This window comes from Somniosus microcephalus, chromosome 9, assembly GCF_052327205.1.
Source record: "Somniosus microcephalus isolate GS21.2 chromosome 9, FLI_Smic_1.0, whole genome shotgun sequence".
NCBI lineage: Eukaryota > Metazoa > Chordata > Chondrichthyes > Squaliformes > Somniosidae > Somniosus > Somniosus microcephalus.
In genome coordinates, this window is record NC_140995.1 from 197,842,235 (window position 1) to 197,863,294 (window position 21,060).

At 42.6% G+C, this 21,060-nt stretch overlaps 1 long non-coding RNA gene across 1 annotated transcript in view; it reads right to left on the reverse strand.

Moving 5' to 3' along the window:
* Window positions 1-9,036: 9,036 nt before the first annotated feature.
* The window catches only part of LOC147112931 (uncharacterized), a 39,447-nt gene continuing 27,423 nt past the window's right edge, over window positions 9,037-21,060 (reverse strand). Inside the window, exon 4 of the long non-coding RNA XR_015079452.1 lies at window positions 9,037-9,546. This is a non-coding gene — a long non-coding RNA (uncharacterized LOC147112931). The remainder of the gene's footprint in view (window positions 9,547-21,060) is intronic.

Consider the following 21,060-nt stretch of genomic DNA (forward strand, 5'->3'; position numbering starts at 1 on the left):
ACAGAATTAGACACACGAAATAGGAGTAGGATCAGGCTACACGGCCCCTGGGCCCGCTCCGCTACCCACAGGGTCATGACCGATCTGAACCTAGACTCATGTCCAAATTCCTGCCCGCTCCCCATAACCCTTTATTCCCTTTACTTCTAGGAAACTGTCTATTTCTGTTTTAAATTTATGTAATGATGTAGCTTCTACAGCTTTTTGGGGCAGCATATTCCATGGACCTACCACATCAGCTGCTCCATGCAGGTGGCCATTCTATGCATGGAAGAGCCTACAGTTGCCATCGCCTGCAACACGGTGGTGCTCATGTTGGAGATGGACTCCTCCATTCTCTGAACATTTGCAGACATTGCAGTTGCAAAACCTGTCACAGCCTCCTGCAACTCCAGGATCGCCCTCTTTCTGGATGGCCCCCGAGGCTTAGCTTTTGCATGCGTCCTGCACCCTCCACTGCTGTCCCTGTCTCCACCATCTGTTCTTGCTCACTTGTGAGTTGTGACAGACCAGGTGACAACACTACTCTATCTCGTGTGGGTATCTGCGCTGGTGCTAGGTGCGCTTATGTCTGGTGACCGTGCGCCCTCAGAGGCTGGAGGCTCCTCTGAGGTTTCATCTTCCTCTTCCTGCTGGACAGTAGGGAGGGTGCTCTTGATGGACCTGTGGGAGAGTAAAGAGATGAGTTAGATATGTCATATGAAGAATGGGTACAGGTACCATTATGCACATGATGACTAACGTAAGAAAACTACTAGGCACTTGGTCTAAGCGTTAAACAAAGCTTTAATCAACTGTTTTACAACATGGAGGCCTAGTTGTGTCCTTCACTAGTTCCTGTTAAGAATGTCCTGCGCAAGCTAGGCCCGTGCCCAAGTATTTATACTCTCCCTGGACAGCGCCACCCGCAGGCCGCTCAGTATTATTTCATAAGTCTTTTTTTCCATGAATGACTGATTCATGTCAATGACCATTTAGTGGCTGATGACATCAGCCCCCATATGAGTGACTGAGTTACGCCATGTAGCTGTTTGATATGTAATTCTGTCATCAGGTTGCTGAGATGTCCCCCTCTCTCCACCTGCTGTAGTGAAGGTGGCAAATGATGGCGTTCCACCTACACTTCTCTCCCTCTCCCCCTTATTGTGGGCTCTCTTTTCCTGCAAGGAGGGAAAGAAGAGAAGGTTGCATGAGACTGATGGAATGAGTGTAACGAATGGATGGGTTACATCTTTAGAGGGAGACTATGATGGAGTGGGGTGGCAATGCCAAGTGGCCTCCTTCTGTGTTGTTAGTTGGTATGATTGCGTTAGGATGAGGGTGAGTGTGAGGCGTGGCTAGTGAGATGGGGCTGTGATAATGTAGATAGAGAGGAATGGGTGGAGGTGCAAGGTAAGTTGGTGTGAGTAAGGATGTGCAGGAGCAGGATTGGGAAGGCAGAGTGATGGGGATGTGATGAGAGGCACAGCAGGATGAAGTTGAGTGTGGCTTTGCACTCACCTTTCCTGATCTAATGAGATCATTGAAACGTTTGCGGCACTGCACCCAGGTCCTCCTGACAACATCCCTGCTGTTGACCTCCTCTGCAATTTGGAGCCAGGCTCCTTTGGTCTCCTGGGGAGGTCTCTTCTGCCCATCAGAAGGGAAGAGGACCTCCCTGCATGCTCTGACTCCCTCCATAAACATATGGAGGGAGTCATCAGAGAACCTGAGTGCAGCCCTCTGCCTCTGTGCAGTCATGTTTCCAAGTGTTTAGAACAATCAAAAGCTCCAGTGCAGTGACTGTACACTCTTAGATGAATCTTCAATTGCAATGTGACCATGGCTCCTTTAAATCTATCGGCTGAAAACATGTCATGGGTGATGTCATCAGACCCACATCATTTAGTTGGGCTGGGTAATGCGCTGGGTGGGCTTAATAGGCCCCATTGATGCAAAGTCATTTTCTGCAGCAGGATGGAAGCAGCAATGGGATCGCGACCCAGCATACCAACCGCCCGCACCTGACCCACCTCGGTACAGAAAATTCCGGCCGCATAATCTAAACCAGGAAGTATAAATTAGAATATTTAATTCATTGTAATTTTGTTTCATTATTCATTCACGGGATGTGGCCATCGCTGGCAAGGCCAGTATTTATTGCCCATCCCTAATTGCCCTCGAGGAGGTGGTGGTGAGCTGCCTTCTTGAACCGCTGCAGTCCATGTGGTGAAGGTACTCCCACAGTGCTGTTAGGGAGGGAGTTCCAGGATTTTGACCCAGCGATGAAGGATCGGCGATATATTTTCATGTCAGAATGGTGTGTGACTTGGAGGGAAAATTGGAAGTGATGGCGCTCCCATGCACCTGTTGCCCTTGTCCTTCTAGGTGGTAGGGGCCGCGGATTGTGACCAGACTGATTCCTAGGATGTCAGGACTGTCGTATGAGGAGAGATTGGGTCGTCTAAGCCTGTATTCACTAGAGTTTAGAAGAATGAGAGGGGATCTCATTGAAACGTATAAAATTCTGACAGGGCTAGACAGACTGGATGCAAGGATTATGTTTCCCCTGGCTGGGGGGTCTGGAATGAGGGGGTCACAGTCTCAGGATATGGGGTAGGACAATTAGGTCTGAGATGAGGAGAAATTTCTTCACTTAACGGGTGGTGAACCTGTGGAATTCTCTACCACCGAAGGCTGTGGAGGCAATATATTTAAGAAGGAGATAGATAGATTTCTAGACACAAAAGGCATCAAGGGGTATGGGGAGAGTGCGGGAATATGGTATTGAGATAGAGGATCAGCCATGATCATATTGAATGGCGGGGCAGGCTCGAAGGGCCGAATAGCCTACTCCTGCTCCTATTTTTTCTATGTTTCTATTTGGGAGATGTTGCCGAAGAAGCCTTGGCAAGTTCCTGCAGTGCATCTTGTACATGGTACACACTGCAGACACATTGCGCCAGTGGTGGAGGGAGTAAATGTTTACGGTGGTGAATGGGGTGCCAGTCAAGTGGATTGCTTTGCCCTGGATGGTATCAATGTTCTTGAGTGTTGTTGGAGCTGCACTCATCCAGGCAAGTGGAGAGTATTCCATCACACTCATGACTTGTGCATTGTAGATGGTGGAAATGCTTTGGGGAGTCAGGAGTCAGTGCGGCGGGAGTCTCAGAGCGGCGGCGAGAATCTCGGCGGCAGCGGCGAGTATTTAAAGCGCGGCGGAGACCAGGTAGGCGTACTAATCTCCAATCTCCGAGAGAGGGAGAGAAGTAAAAAGTAATCGAAGTGTGACGTCACCAGAAAGCAGGTAAGTGATTGGTTGGTGAGTATTTCTCTCTTTTTAAACGTTAACTTTGTGGTTTATAGTTTCTAAAGTCTCTGTGGTGTAGCGGGGACTGTTTGTAAACCAGGGCCCTTAAATATACCATTTAACTGTAGCGTAATTGGTGGGATTGATTTGATTTAATTTAATTGCAATTAATTAAAGGGTAAGTCATGGCAGGACAGCCGGGTACCATGGTATGCTCCTCCTGCGCTATGTGGAAACTCAGGGACACTTCCTGTGTCCCTGACAACTATGTGTGCAGGAAGTGTGTCCAGCTGCAGCTACTGGCAGACCGCATTGCGGCGCTGGAGCTGCGATTGGATACATACTGGACTACTCGCGAGGCTGAGGACGTCGTGAATAGCACGTTTAATCAGTTGGTCACACCGCAGGCAAAGGTTGGACAGGCAGAAAGGGAACAGGTGACCAACAGACAGAGTACTAGGCACAGGCAGGTAGTGCAGGGGTCCCCTGTGGCCATCCCCCTCTCAAACAGATACACCACTTTGAGTACTGTTGGGGGGGGTTGCTTATCAGAGGAAGGCAGCAGCAGCCAACTTCCTGGCACCAGGCGTGGCTCTGCCGCACAGGACGGGAGGAAAAAGAGGGGTAGAGCTATAGTAATAGGGGATTCTATTGTAAGGGGAATAGATAGGCATTTCTGCGGCCGCAAACGAGACTCCAGGATGGTGTGTTGCCTCCCTGGTGCAAGGGTCAAGGATGTCTCAGAGTGGCTGCAGAACATCTTGGAAGGGGAGGGTGAACAGCCAGTTGTTGTGATGCATATAGGTACCAACGATATAGGTAAAAAACGTGATGAGGTCCTAAAAGCTGAATATAGGGAGTTAGAAGGTAAATTAAAAAATAAGACCTCAAAAGTAGTAATCTCAGGATTGCTACCAGTGCCACATGCTAGTCAGAGTAGAAAAAGAAGGATATTTCAGCTGAATACATGGCTAGAGCAATGCTGCGAGGGGGAGGGATTCAAATTCCTGGGACATTGGAACCGGTTCTGGGGGAGGTGGGACCAGTTCAAACCGGACAGTTTGCACCTGGGCAGGGCTGGGACCGATGTCCTAGGGGGAGTGTTTGCTAGTGCTCTGGGGGAGGGTTTAAACTAAAATGGCAGGGGGTTGGGAACTGGAGCAGGGGGACAAAGGAAAGGGAAACAAGGATAAAAACAAAAGATAGGAAGGAGAAAAACAAAAGTGGCAGTCAGAGAAATCAATGGTTTAAATCAAACATGGCCACAGTAAATAATAAATCTAATATGTCTAAGAGCGTTAAAAAACCAAGCCTGGCTTTGTGTCTTAATGCGATGAGCATTCGTAATAAAGTGGACATATTAGCTGCGCAAATAGAGGTAAACGAATATGATTTGATTGGGATTATGGAAACATGGCTCCAGGGTGGCCAAGGTTGGGAACTCAACATTCAAGGTTACTCAATATTCAGGAAAGATAGGCAAAAAGGAAAAGGAGGTGGGGTAGCATTGCTGGTTAAAGAAGGGATTAACACAATTGTAAGGAAGGATATTAGCTCTAATGATGTGGAATCTGTATGGGTAGAACTGAGAAATACCATGGGGCAGAAAACATTAGTGGGAGTGGTATATAGACCTTCAAACAGTAATGCGGAGGTTGGGGATGGCATTAAGAGGGAAATTAGAGAAGCGTGCAATATGGGCTAACCAAATTAGTAACAATACTGTGGAGGAGGAATTCCTGGAGTGTTTACGGGATGGTTTCCTGGACCAATATGTTGAGGAATCAACCAGAGATCAGACCATCTTGGACTGGGTATTATGTAACGAGAAAGGATTAATTAGCAATCTTGTTGTACGAGGCCCCTTGGGTCGGAGCGATCATAATATGATCAAATCCTTCATTAAGATGGAGAATGAAGCAGTTGACTCAGAGACTAGGGTCCTGAATTTAAATAAAGGAAACTACGATGGTCTGAGGCATGAGTTGGGTAGGATTGATTGGGGAATGTCACTCAAAGGGTTGACGGTGGATAGGCAATGGCAAACATTCAAAGACTGCATGGATGAACTACAGAATTTGTTCATCCCAGTTTGGCATAAAAATAAAACAAAAAAGGTGACTCAACCGTGGCTAACAAGGGAAATAAGGGATAGCATAAGATCCAAGGAGAGGACATATAAACTGGCCAGAAAACGCAGTAAACCTGAGGATTGGGAGCAGTTTAGGATTCAACAAAGGAGGACAAAGGGATTAATTAAGAAAGGGAAAATAGAATGAGGGTAAGCTTGCAGGGAACATAAAAACTGACTGTAAAAGCTTTTATAGATATGTGAAGAGAAAAAGATTGGTGAAGTCAAGCGTAGGTCCCTTGCAGTCAGAATCAGGGGAATTTATAATGGGGAACAAAGAAATGGCTAACCAATTAAATACATATTTTGGTTCTGTCTTCACAAAGGAGGACACAAATAACCTCCCAGAGATGTCAGGGAACATAGGGTCTGATGAAAGGGAGGAACTGAAAGAAATCAGTATTTGTAGGGAAATGGTGTTGGGGAACTTGATGGGATTGAAGGCCGATAAATCCCCAGGGCCTGATAATCTACATCCTAGGGTACTTAAGGAAGTGGCCCTGGAAATAGTAGATGCATTGCTGATCATCTTCCAACATTTGATAGAATCTGGAACAGTACCCATGGATTGGAGGGTAGCTAATGTTACCCCACTATTCAAAAAAGGTGGTAGAGAGAAAACAGGGAATTACAGCCTGACATCAGTAGTGGGGAAAATGCTGGAGTCCATTATAAAAGATGTAATAGCAGAGCACTTGGAAAACAGTGACAGGATCGGACAAAGTCAACATGGATTTACAAAAGGTAAATCGTGCTTGACTAATCTACTGGAAATTTTTGAGGATGCAACTAGTAAAATAGATAAGGTAGAACCAGTGGATGTAGTGTATTTGGACATTCAGAAGGCTTTCGATAAGGTCCCACATAAGAGATTAGCGTGTAAAGTTAAGGCGCATGGGATTAGGGGCAAGGTATTGACTTCGATAGAGAACTGGTTGGCAGACAGAAAGCAAAGAGTTGGAATAAACGGGTCTTTTTCCGAGTGGCAGGCAGTGACTAGTGGGGTACCGCAGGGATCAGTCCTTGGACCCCAGCTATTCACAATATATATTAATGATCTAGACAAGGGAACTAGATGTAATATCTCCAAATTTGCAGACGACACAAAGCTGGGTGGGCGTGTGTGCAGTGAGGAGGATGCCAAGAAACTACAGGATGATTTGGGCAGGTTGGGTGATTGGGCAGGTGCATGGCAGATGCAGTATAATGTGGATAAATGTGAGGTTATCCACTTTGGTGGCAAAAACAGGAAGGCAGATTATTATCTGAATGGCAATAGATTGGGAAAAGGGGAAGTGCAATGAGACCTGGGTGTCCTTGTGCACCAGTCGCTGAAGGTAAGCAGCAGGTGGTTAAGAAGGCAAATGGTATGTTGGCCTTCGTAGCGAGAGGGTTTGAGTACAGGAACAAGGATGTCTTGCTGCAGTTGTACAGGGCCTTGGTGAGACCACATCTTGAGTATTGTGTGCAGTTTTGGTCGCCTTATCTGAGGAAGGATGTCCTTGCCATGGAAGGAGTTCAGCGAAAATTCACCAGGCTGATACCTGGGATGGCAGGAATGATGTATGAGGAGAGATTGGGTCGATTAGGCTTATATTCGCTGGAGTTTAGAAGAATAAGAGGGGATCTCATTGAAACTTATAAAATTCTGACAGGACTGGACAGACTAGATGCAGGAAGGATGTTCCCGATGGTCGGGGAGTCCAGAACCAGGGGTCACAGTCTAAGGATAAGGGGTAGGCCATTTAGGACAGAAATTAGGAGGAATTTCTTCACCCAGAGAGTGGTGAAGCAATGGAATTCTCTACCACAGAAGGCAGTAGAGGCCAATACATTAAATATATTCAAGAAAGAGTTGGATATATTTCTTAAGGCTAAAGGGATCAAGGGGTATGGGGAGAAAGCAGGGACCGGGTACTGAATTTGGATGATCAGCCATGATCGCATTGAATGGCGGAGCAGGCTCGAGGGGCCAAATAACCTACTCCTGCTCCTATTTTCTATGTTTATGTTTCTATGAGGTGAGACACTCGCTGCAGAATACCCAGCCTCTGGCCTGCTCTTGTTGCCACAGTATTTATGTGGCTGATCCAGTTAAGATTCTGGTCAATGGTGACCCCTAGGATGTTGATGGTGGGAGATTCAATGATGGTAATGCCATTGAATGTCAAGGGGAGGTAGTTTGACTTTCTCTTGTTGGAGATGGTCATTGCCTGGCGCGAATGTTACTTGTGTAACATTCAGTACAGAAAGTAAAATAATGAGAAGGAAAGAAAAATGGGATTAAGTTAGAGAGAGATAAAAGAGACAGAAAGAAAAAGAAAAATTTTTTTTTTTTTTTTAAATCTCAAACAATAATTAAAATCTAAAGGAATGAGACTCCACACTTGTAAAATTACATTTCCAGTGCCAGAGAGGTTATTTGACAGTAATAATGACTTATCACGCTGTTAAAAATTCACCAGCCCTAATGTTTTCTGGCGTGTTTAGTAACTAATTGGTAAATACCACAACTTCACGCCCTTACATGGTTTCCAATGCCTAGTCTCTCAACGAGGTACTGTTATAGCGCAGCCTGTGGAGGAACAGGGTAACTCGGATAACAACCTCTGGGTTTCCACTTGTAACTGTGCATGTGCGGATTCCAGAAGTTGTTGTCCAATTTACACCATAATAACGGTGAGTGTTGTTAGCCTCGCCATTATTCTCAACGCAAAATCCAGGCCATTGATTAGAGTTAATGGGTATTGCTTGGATTGGAGAAGGGTTGAAAGAGTCAACCCCAAGCCCACATAATTTATATGGATTTGAGCATATGAAACACTATCAAAATTTGCTAATGATATGAAATTTGGTGCTATGGAGGCCAGGAAGGGATGTTGAGTGGTCAGCAGTTTAGGGGGCATTGGGTCAAGACTGTAGAAGGTAGACAATATAAGCTTGGAGACTGCATGAGGGGACATAGCAGCAAGAAAGAGATTTCACAAAGAGAGTGTCAGATAATTCTACCAGTGTAAAATCGCACAAACATTGGCAATGCAGTTACCTTTTATATCAAAGTCAATTAATCACCAAAACTAGTAATTGACCCTATTACAATTTGGGCTTTCCCCCAACACTCTTTAGTCATGCTCACAGCAAAAAGCTAATTTCCAGAAGCAGACCTACAAACCAAAACTTGTAACTTTATGTGTGGTGTAAATGGCATAGCATGACACAGGTCTAACAGTTACCCTTTTCCATGATTTTATGAATTGAAGACCATGTGAACAGCCCACCATGATCTCCTGTCCACTTTGAAAGGCGTTGAATGTCATGCTGTCATACCGTATCATTCAGGCCAATATATTTACAAATAAGATAATTGCACAGGAGCAGAAAATGCATAGCAAGTAACTAGCAGTTGATTTGACTCGGGTGTCAGCCTCAACTCAGGGGTAACATTCTCGCCTCTGACTGAGAAAGTTGTGGGATTAGGTCCCACTCCAGAGATTTCAGCATGTAATCTTAGGCTGACATTACAGCACAGTACTGAAGGAGCGATGCACTGTCAAAGATGCCCTCTTTCAGATAAAACCGAAGCCCTGTCTGCCCTCCCAGGTGAACGTAAAAAAATCACATGGCACTATTTGAAGAAGCATTTGGAGGTTCTCCTGGTGTCCTTTATATTTATCCTTTAACCAACATCACAAACTGTTTGGAACATTTCTGTGCATAAATTGGCTGCTGCATTTGCCCATATTACAAAAGCACTTTATTGGCTGTAAAGCAATATATAAATCCAATTTCTTTTTTTCTTACCCTATACTTAAACTACTGAAAACACAATAAACAACAACTTGCATGCACATGAATAATTTATCATCTTTGTAGTTCTTTCCATTATCTTTTAACTGGATTTCTAATAAAACATTATCACTGTGAAATTCCTCGGCGATTCTCCTGATCTGCTGCTGTACCTTCAGAGGATCGGTGGAAACCCTGGATACACCACGTAAATGGCGTTTCACCCATCCGTCGGGGAGTTGCACGGCCAATTGGGAGAACCCTGGAGCAAATTCCAAGCATATATGGCAAAGACCTTCATGAGTACCTGCTTTACTGCGTTGCAATGAAAGGTACAAACCTGAAACATTATAACATAGAATTAACAGCACAGAAACAGGTCATTCGGCCCCACAGGTCTATGCCAGTGTTTATGCTCCACACGTCCCTCCTCGCACATTACTTGATCTCACCCTATCGCCATGTCCCTCTATTCCTTTAGCCCTCATGTACTTATCTAGCTTCCCCTTAAATGCATCTATGCTATTCACCTCAACCAGTCCATGTGGTCATGATTTCCACATTCTCACCACAAAAATAAATATATTTTCTCTTCACAAAAGCTCTCTGGCCTGTTGTGTAGTAACAGAATTTTCTGTTTTTATATCAGGTTTCCAGCATTTGCAGTCTTTCCCTTTCATTTTACCATCAGAATATGAATTATTTCTGCCGCTCAAGAAAGCAAGGTGTGAACAGCAATCTCTCGGTTGCTTTGTGTCTCGGTTGTCTACGAAGTCATTTTCTCCAAGCACTTTGCTGCAACAGAAATCATCCTAAATGGTCTGGTCAGAGTCTGTACATTTGCATACATTGATGTTTCAAGGATAAGATGAATTCGGATACAATTAACTTATTAGTGCACTCAGTGCCATCATGGAAATGTGAACATTTCTAGAGGGTATTTTTTTTCTCCACAAGGTAAAAAAAACTCAAGCCAGTCTTTAACTCTCTTTGGTCTGTTTATACTGTATATAAAAAACAGAATTTGTTCCTGTTTTGGTGCATAATGGAGTTGTATTGAGCCTAAATATTAAGCAATTAAGTCGACAGGTCTGTCTATTTTTAGTGCATTCATTATTTCAGTCCTCCCCCTGCCTTTTAGGTGAATACACCAACCGCAGCAGCCCCCCACCTATAGGTCATTAGAAGAGCAGCCCGTGGTGACTACACCACTGATTCTCTTTTTCTTTCCTCTTTGTCACGAAGCACCTGATACCCAGGCAGCAAGATAGAGATTAGAAATGAGTTGTGAGGGAATAATGAGTCGAAACCCGAGTCCCACCATTCTGTAACATCACCGTTTATCTTACTCATGTGTTCCTCCCTTGATGAATTATTAATTACATTTGCTAAGAATTACCTCAGATCAATAAATCACTTGTTTTTATTCAAATCATTACATGGTCATTGGATTATTGATAAATAAAAGGCTTAGCTCGGAATACAAATCAAATAAATAACAGAAATGAAGAGGTCAGAAACCAGAATGTAATACTGCTCTGAATTACACCCGTTCTAGTTTTATATTCATTTTAAATTGAAGTGAGACATTGAAGCTGTAACAAAGAAAAACATATAAACCATAGATAATGCTTCACAAAATGTTCAGTTAGAGCATTAAAAAAGGCCAAAAAAACATTGCATGATCATTTCTTACTAAAGTGAACTGCAAAGCAAAAATAAAATTTAAAAATGCATTAAAGGAAATTGAGTACATTGCTCTTTATTTGGCACAAAACAAATGTTAATATCATGAAGTGCTCTCATTAGAAATTCATCTTTTCACTGTTACGGCTTCCAGATCTGATATATAGAGGTAAATATCTTGTAAATCATATACTTTCAAGTAAAGAAACCTATTCTACTGACGTTCTAAAGATGATGTAAACATCTGTTAGATAGTTAGCACTCAGACATCTTGCTAAAACCATTTCCTTGTTATCAGTCTGTGTATTTGAACTGAGGAAAGTAATTGGTTCTAAAAAATTATTTTCTATTATAAACAATTTTGCCTCACAATTGGATCTTAATTTTATCTTAAGCAAATCTTGCTCTTGTGAAGTAGACTGTGAAGTCAATAACTGCTACATTTTTAATAATCTTTCCAAAAATGATTTTAGATTTTCCCCCAGTTTGGTCCTGTGCCACACAGCCTCCCTTTGGTCAGGAAGGTAGGCATTCACAACTGTGAATTAAGGAAAAATCCTACTTTTAATCCTACTCAATGTGCAAAGTGGTCATTTGTGTTGAGAAATTCAGTAAGATGTCTTTATTCCTCTTTCCCTAGGATCTGATTTTTATTTACAGTGCGACTGACTTTTGAAAAGACAACGTTCACACTAACCTTTGACCTTTACAAATCAGCTCCTTACAATGGCTCGAGGTGGCTTAAATAAACTAGTCACTGGTCGAACCAGTGGGGGAGGGTAACAACTGACCCATCCCCCCTCAGCACATGCTAACCTCTTTCTTTCCTTAATCCCCTCCACCTTAACAAAATATATTCATCAACCCTTTGCGATAAACCCCATCTTTTCCTTTCACAAACCAGTCATATCTTATCTACATTTATCTAGTATAAATTAACCAATTGAAACTGGGTCGCCATTCAACCCGCACTTAGAATTGCTAATTTATCTTATGCCAGCATAATAGCACAATAATGCTGAAAATAACTGCTTTTATTTAATTCCAAATTCACAAAAACATGAAGTTAACCCAATGCAAACTGATACACAGTGATCTATTTAACTAATCCAATCAGTATTTTTGATGTCCAGTACTTGCACGCTAGCTTGTTAGGTATTTTCTATGTTAATAACTCAATTTAAAAATGTAGTGTCTAAATTTCCTTTTTAAAAATATGATTACTTACCCTTCTTAACATGAATTCAGTTCTTATGAAGGGTACACACTTGAAGTGTTAACCTTTTTTCTCCATTTACAGATTCTGACTGACTTTCTTTCATTTCTAAGCATATATCTCGACCACACTCCGTATAACTTGTCAGAGATTGGGGGGGGGGGGAGGGGGGGAGGGGGTGTGGAACCAGGCTGGAAACCTGTATAACATGAATTTAAATTGTTAGAAGAAATGGAACAGCTGAAACATTGTAAGATTCTTGAAAGCATATGAATGAAATGTAAAGAAATGTTGCAAATCTGAAGTAAAAGCAGTAAAGCTGGAAATATATAGGTGGTCAGGATCTGTAAAGAGGAAGGACAGGTTAATATTTTGGGTGTGTATATACGCTTCAGTTGTCTGATAAAGACTAAAATATTGTCCTGGCCAATGTTTATCCCTCAACCAATACCTAAAAACAGATTATCTGGTCATTATCGCATTGCTGTTTGCGGGATCTTGCTGTGCGCAGTTTGACTGTCGCGTTTCCGGTATTACAACAGTGACTACACTTCAAAAGTACAGTGTTGGCTGTACAGTGCTTTGGGACGTCCTGAGGGTGTGAAAGGTGGAATATAAATGCAAGTCTTTCTTTCTTTCAAAACCAAAGTGTTAACATATTTTCTCTTTACAGGTGCGAACTGACTTTCTGTATATTTCCAGAATCTTCTGCATTTATTTTGTAAGCATGCTTGAAAACTGTACACATCTCTACTGCACTCACTATAATTTGGTGACTGAGAAAGACCCATCTATTACCATCTGTATATTGAATGGAGAGGTCACTGACTGAAGTAATGCAACTATTCACTCCCCGGGAGCCATTTATACAGCCTTTCAATGTGTTTTATATTATCGTTGACGCTATTGTCGTGATATGTTCTCCCCCCGCCTTCCCCTTCCTATCAGACAGTATTCCTCAATCAGGTGTTCTGCTCCCAGCCCTTTGCCAATGCTATTCTTAAGCCAGCCAGTAGGGGGTGCATGAATGTAGTCTGAAGTATACTCAAACCCATATCTTTAAACTCTGTGGTGTAACCTCTGTTCAGATGCCACTCTTTGAATTTTAGAAATAATTAGTAACTTACTCCCAGGCTCACAATAAACTTTTGAAAAACAGTTGGCCTCAGTGCCCCTGGGCTAGGCAGAGGGGAAAAATCCGCTCATGTTTCTGCTTCCAATTGCTATCCAGTGACCCTTGGTGGAAAGTACTGCGTGAATAGACATTGGGTGACAACAGGATTATGCTCAGTTGTGACATCCCCACCCCCCCCAGGGTGAAATAACTTCCCAACACCCACTGTCCAGGATTATACATGACGAATGTTCAGAAAGACAAGGGGTTGATATCAGCACTGATAGACGTGTAACTCAGCACAAACTACCACATTCAAGAAACGAATTATAATGAAAACCTGGGCATGAAATAAATACCTGTGGTACAAAGCTTCAGTCGATTAATGAGCTGTAATCCTCAGCATGCAACGTTAATATTTGGTATCTCGGGCAGGAAATGTGTGCAGAAGTTACATGTGAGAGAAAATGGGAGTGTGAAGAATGTGGTTCTTCATTATTTTACATAGCTGTTAACTAATACACAACCTTTCAAGCATTTACGAATGTAAGTATTTTCTAACTAATGTAATTTTCTTGTGTCATTTATTGTGGCTAATAAACACTAAATAATGCAGATTTCTCTAATGATCGCATCTGTTAAATTCTGCAAGGACAGGAATTAACTTAAGATTTAGCGCCTAACTCAAAACCTCTATTTTTGTGACCCTCTACCCTATATTATTATAATAATGCAATACTTGTTACTTCTGAGTTTAAAAATAATCCCACGCAAAAGGATTTTTTGAAAATAATGCAGCAGAATCGGGCAGCTACAACTGGCCAGCTTTCAACAACAGTGTAAGTAATTAATACTGTTCTATCCCGTATTCTCATCTAAAGAGGAATGTAATCTGGGTCCCTGTTCCAATTGGTGTTCAGCATCCTTAAGTAGGTATATCTAATTAAAACCGGTGCAGCATAAATTTGCCGTGCATGGCAAGTGATTCAATTGACAGCACATCTGGCGCAACTACACAAAAAGATTGTCGTCTCCAGGTCAGATACACTGGTGGGGCTTCTGTGCCCTCATTAGCATGCAAACGCTGACCCCCTTCTTTTCCTCTGTTCCCAAACACAAATTTGATTGGTGACGATTTTGTTGTTTACCCTCGTCTCCGTTTTCGCCTTTAAACATTTCCCAACTGTCACCGTTTGCAATCTGCTGAAATGCAGTTTGCGGGGAAAAGAAACTCTGAGTGAGGCTCGGGTCCTCCTCGTTTCACCTAAACAACCACCACGTAGTCTTGGAAGGGAAGGGAGGCTGCACCAGTAATGGGGCACTTCAACGTCTGAGCTGCTGCTGTTCAGACCATGGGAAAGAGACATCTATCAATCCGCTGGCTCCCCCACGTTTACATTACTAAAACCAGCTCCCTTATCCCAACAGAATTGTAAACCGACATTTTCATGGCAACAGCTAGTAACTCTGCTAACAAATGGGGAAAATTAAAAAAAATTGCATTTTAAGGACTTATTTTCCAAGTGTCTACAAGTTAATGCTAAGAGCTATGCAGAAAATGCCAAACTGAGGACGTGTGTTTGGTCATGTGCTGTTAAAACCATGTTGCATTTTCTAATATGGTTTCAACTGAATGGTGAATGTTTACCACAGTGGTCGAAAGATGCCAATTGAACCTACTAATAAAGCAGATCTAATTAAGCTGAATAAGATGCCATTTTTCAACATTACAAAGCTTTTTCACAGATGCTGCCTGACCTGAATATTCCCAGCATTTTCCGTTTTTATTAAACCTTTTGCAGTACTGGCATTACAAAATCACACTTGAATCTAGCTTTTTAATACCACTGCAGGGCTAAAGCCCTTCAGTTTGACTGTGATAATGTTAGCTTATAGGAAATTGTCTTTGCATTTTCTTGCCAGAGGAGAAGGTTGAATGGACACTGTGACAATGATGGAGGAGAAGACCCAGGACTCGGACCTTATCCCTGTGAAAGGATGTACCGATCATTCCTCAATTACTTAGATGCCTCAGAGGACCAGTGCCTCCGGAGATTCAGGCTCAGTAGCAAGATAGCAGCTAGCAGCTGTGTCAAATGGTGGCACCTGAATTGGATAGACCCTTAGTGCCTTCAGTTGCTCTTTCGGTGGATGTGAAATTAGCAACAATCATCTATTCCTTAGCCACAGGTTTGTTCCAAGCAAAATAGAATAATCCCGCAGGTATTAGGCAAGCACAATATACACCTGTATTCAGAAGGTGACTGATGCATAAAAGGGATAACAGGTTCATTGATTCCTTTATGAATACAAAATACACAATTACCCACAAAGCATTTATTCAATGTTGTTGCTGCCTTCCATAGAGTCAGTGAATTGTCAGGTGGGCAAACAGTTGTCACCAACTCCCAAACACAAGATGAGCATCTGCATCAATGGGAACAGAAATCAATCATTCCAAAGTGGAACAAACCCTAAATTTTCTGAATCACTCTAAAGGTGCCCTCCAATATGAGCCACTTGTACAATTCTTTGATTTGTTACATGCTGTACAGCCTTGCTAGTATGAGGGGCATCCACCTTGACATATACAGAGGTACAAATCTATGCTTAGATCATTGAGAAGCAGCTCCAGGAGCCTATATTCACATCAAGATTTTCTTTTTAATCTGTTAACTGGGTGGCTTAATTGAACACAAATATTCAATTAAAAGTCTATAAAGTAAAAAGCTTATCTTGTTGATAAGAAAGAAAGAATTGCATTTACATAGCGCCTTTCATGACCACCGGATGTCTCAAAGTGCTTTACAGCCAATGAATTACGTTTTGGAGTGTAGTCACTGTTGTAATGTGGGAAACACGGCAGCCAATTTGCGCACAGCAAGCTCCCACAAACAGTAATGTGATAATGACCTGATAATCTGTTTTTGTTATGTTGATTGAGGGATAAATATTGGCCAGGACACCGGGGATAACGCCCCTGCTCTTCTTCAAAATAGTGCCATGAGATCTTTTACGTCCACTTGAGAAAGCAGACAAGGCCTCGGTTTAACGTCTCATCCAAAAGACGGCACCTCTGACAGTGCAGCACTCCCTCAGCACTGCACTGCACTGTTAGCCCAGCTTTATGTGCTCCAGTCTATTTAGTCTGCTCAGCATTTAACCACAGCAATGCAGTTGAGATTGGTGACTCAAGACATTGGTGCAAACTGATGTTCCTTCCCCCCCTCCCCCAACTCCATGACACAGCATGTTGGTGCTTCATCATTGGTCTGCTTCCAACCCTTTTAGCATTTTGTAATGTAACCCATAAACATGCCTTTATATAAAAGGAAGATGTAATGTCCTACGACATATGGCACTCTGAAACATTTTTGGAGTCCCTGGAGTGGGACTTGAACCCACAATCTTCTGACTCAGAGGCAAGTGTGCTACCCACTGAGTCACAGCTGACTCTCTACTGAAAAGGCATTACCAAAGAAATCTTTAAATTGCCTTAAAGCCTAACAGCCCAAAATAAGGTCATTTGTTCCATCATAATAATGTCTGTCCTTTTACTTGTGGAGTTCTGAGGAATTAGAACAAATTTCTGGTTAAATTAATATGGGGAAAGGAAATTCCTGGTTTTCATCCTCATATTGTTGGTGACTCAACAGCAGAATCAATTTTCATTAAAGATGTGTAGAATATTTACATTTCTCCACATACTCCTTGTGTTGTGTCATATGAGCTTATGTACTCTTTTTAACCACTAAATTCATGTGTGATGTCTCCCATAAAGAAAATTGCCATCTTGGTGGCTTTAGTTGCAGCATGAAAAAGTTAGATAGATACTATGTGGTAATGCAACAAATTTGTCCTCAAACCATTTCCCCAAAAATGTTTCAGAGTGCCATATGTCGTAGGACATTACATCTTCCTTTTATATAAAGGCATGTTTATGGGTTACATTACAAAATGCTAAAAGGGTTGGAAGCAGACCAATGATGAAGCACCAACATGCTGTATCATGGAGTTGGGGGAGGGGGGGGAAGGAACATCAGTTTGCACCAATGTCTTGAGTCACCAATCTCAACTGCATTGCTGTGGTTAAATGCTGAGCAGAGGTCAAGCATTTCCCACAGGAACAAAATATCAAAAGGAGAATCGTGCCCAAGCCACTTTCCTCTACTCCTAGCAATCAGTCTCAGAACAGTTTTGGTGAAGACCTAGGAAAAAGGTCAGCTATCAATCCTCTGGATGCAAGAAGAGGAAGGGCAGGAAGAAACTTAAACAAAAGAGACAGGCTTTGACTTGTGTGCCCTCAACTAAAGACAGGCGAACATTGTTATTTGTCTCTTAAGACATTCTTATTGTGAGAAAGCCTATTACACAGCCAAGGCTGTTTGACCGGGGACATTTAGCACTTTTACAGAATTACCTCAGGGAAAAATCAAAGCGCAACCACATGACTAGTGGAGATCTCATTTTTAATGAGCAATCCACACACATTTACTATTTGGTATTAGTTTGAAAACAAGGATTTGAAGTTCAATGAAGATCGGTGGTACAAATATATAAAGACCCACATTTTAGAGCAAGAGTGAGAAAGAATTCTCTTGTACATTGAGGATAACGGTGACAAAATTTATATTTTTATTTTGTCTAGTGTTGATTTGGTAGCTGTTCCTTTAAACCCTGTTATAATGCATATAGAGGGGGGAACTTTCCCAGCCCTGGGGAGGCGGGTATGGAGGCAGGACTGCCGGTAAAATGGCAGAAACTGGGAGCGGGTACCGACCCCGCACCGTGTCATCTTCCCGGGAGGCGGGTCCCCGACGCGTGCAGGGACCCGTCTCCGAGGCGGGAAGGGGATTACCGCCACTTAACTGCCTGTTAACAGGTAATTAACAGACAGTTAAGAGGCTTATCTCCATTTTGAGCCTTCTGCTGCGGGCTTCCCGATGACTGCAAACCTTGCCAGGGTCAGCGAAGCGAGCAGTGGGTCTGCGGGGGTGAGAGGTGTCGAAAAGTGTGGAGAGGTAAGTATGAGAGGTGAGTGAAAAGTCTTAGAAAATGTTTCCTTACCTTTGTTTTTTTCTGCAGGCTTCAACCCTTGGGGATCCGGAGGTGCCTCATCTCAACGGCAGAGATGACAAAATGGCTGCTGCATTCTCCAATGCAGGAGCCATCTGATTTCTGCCCAGGAAAGAGGTTTGGTAAGTCTTCAGTCCACGAGCTTACCTTTGAACAGAGATTGTCAGTGTCTGACAATCTCTTCAAAATTTTTGACAGATGAAACGTCATACGCTGACGTCCTGTCACTGGCTTTCCCTTAATTGGCCGGCTAAGCCCGCGGGGCGGGCTCAACAAGGTCAATCAAGGGAAAATAGCGTGGGTTCACCGGATGTCGTTGGGAGCGGGACTGAAACCAGACAAGCAGCAGTCCCGCCCCCAAAGCGACCCCATTGATAAAATCCAGCCCAGAGTTTAGTAGCCAGCCAAAGTCAGAAATGTCTCCGACCTATTATGATACAATGTTGAAAGTTTCATCAGTTTTGCTCCTTATCCTTTGAGATAACAAAAATCTATTGATCTCAGTCTTTAGATTTTTTCAGATGAGACATTAGGCTGCACTGGAGAAGGTGCAAAAAAGATTTACTGGACTGATACCAGAACTGAGAGGTTATACCTATCAGGAAAGATTAAATAGGCTGGGGCTCTTTTCTCTAGAAAAGAGAAGACTGAGGGGTGACCTGATAGAGCTCTTCAAGATTATGAAAGGGTTTGATAGGATAGACATAGAGAAGATGTTTTCACTTGCGGATGAGACCAGAACTAGCTGCCATAAATATAAGATAGTCACTAATAAATCCAATAGGGGATTCAGGAGAAACTTCTTTACCAAGAGAGTGGTTAGAATGTGGAACTCGCTACCACAAGGAATAGTTGAGGCAAATAGCACAGATACATTTAAGGGGAAGCTAGATAAACACATGAGGGAGAAAGGAATAGAAGAATATGCTGATGGGATTAGATAAAGAGGGGTGGGAGGAGGCTCGTGTGGGGCATAAACACCAGCATGGACCAGTTGGGATGAAAAAATCCCATGGCACTATTTCGAAGAGGAGCTGGGGAGTTCTCCCCGGTGTCCTGGCCAATATTTAATCTTCAACCAACATCACTAAAAAACAGATTATCTGGTCATAATCACATTGCTGTCTGTGGGAGCTTGTTGTGCGCAAATTGGCTGCCGTGTTTCCTACATTACAACAGTGACTATACTTCAAAACTACTTCATTGGCTGTAAAGTGCTTTGGGACATCCAAGGTTGTGAAAGGTGCTATATAAATGCAAATCTTTTTTGGGAGGACAGAGTTTGTGTGAAAAAGTGATTTTTGATTTCACTTCTAAATGTCCTAGCTTTAATTTGCCTCTTTGTTCTGGATTCCCCCACCAGAGGAAATACAAAAAAATGATGTGTCTATCATATTAAATCCCTTAATCATTTTTAAGTCCTTTATTGAATCAACCTTCTAAAGTTAAGGGAATATAAACCAAGTTTATGCAATCTGTCCTCATATAATTTAATCCTTTAAGCCCTGGTATCATACTTTTGAATCTGCACTGTACCCTTTCCAAGGCCAATATATCTTTCCTGCGGTTTGGTATCCAAAATGGAATGTAGTACTCCAGATGGGGTCTGCCCAAAGCTCTGTACAACTGAAGAACCATTTCCTCACTTCTGTATTCCAGTCCCCTCGAGATAAAGGCCAACATTCCATTAGCCCCTTAGATTACTTTTTGTACATGTCCACTAGCTTTTAGTGAGCTGTGCACATGGAAACCCAAACTTCTTTGCTCCTCCACAGCTCCTAGTCTCTCGCCATTAAAAAACAATCCCGATTTGTCTTTCTTGAATCTAAAGTGGATGACCTCACACTTCCCCACATTGAACTCCATCTGCCATAGTTTTGCCCACTCATTTAGTTTGTCTATTTCCCTTTGTAACTTCCTGCTCCTATCTACACAATTCATGGTGCTTCCTAACTTAGTGTACCAGTCAGTTTCAAGTTTCTGAAAGGAGAAATACTATATATATTTCAAAAGTAATTTACAAAAAAATCAATTTAGCTCTTAGAGTTGCTTTCTTATTATTTTGTCTACCCAAGGAATTAACTGGAAGGTTGTCCATTGAAAATATATAGCTATGTTATATTGTGCTGCTCTATCTCTCAAAAATTAAAGTGAGCTCTTATGAAGGCATAAGATGTGTGCATCAGGTAAAATCAATTATCAGACTGGGTTTGCTGTTCAGTTCCTGCACACATTAACAAAAGTTTATCTAATCCCAAGGCAAGAATAGACACTCTACGGTATGGGGAGCTGGGAATCATACTCCAAGAGAATTCATGTCTTCAAGAACCATAGAAGTTTACAGCACAGATAGCCATCTGGCCCATCACACCTGTACTGGCATGTTGCTGGAGCAATCCAAAACCAATTTGACTGCCTGCACACTCCTCATAGCCCTGTATCTGTCTCTGCTTTATATATTTATTCAATTTGTTTCTTAAAAGATGCAATGGTCTCTGCCTCAATGAATCCCGAGCATTTGATGCTCCAACAACACCATGGTTTTTTTGTTTTTTTTTTAAAATTCGTTTATGGGATCAGGGCGTCGCTGACAAGGCCAGCATTTATTGCCCATCTCTAGTTGCCCTCGAGAAGGTGGTGGTGAGCCGCCTTCTTGAACCGCTGCAGTCCGTGTGGTGATGGTACTCCCACAGTGCTGTTAGGGAGGGAGTTCCAGGATTTTGACCCAGCAACGATGAAGGATCGGCGATATACTTCTAAGT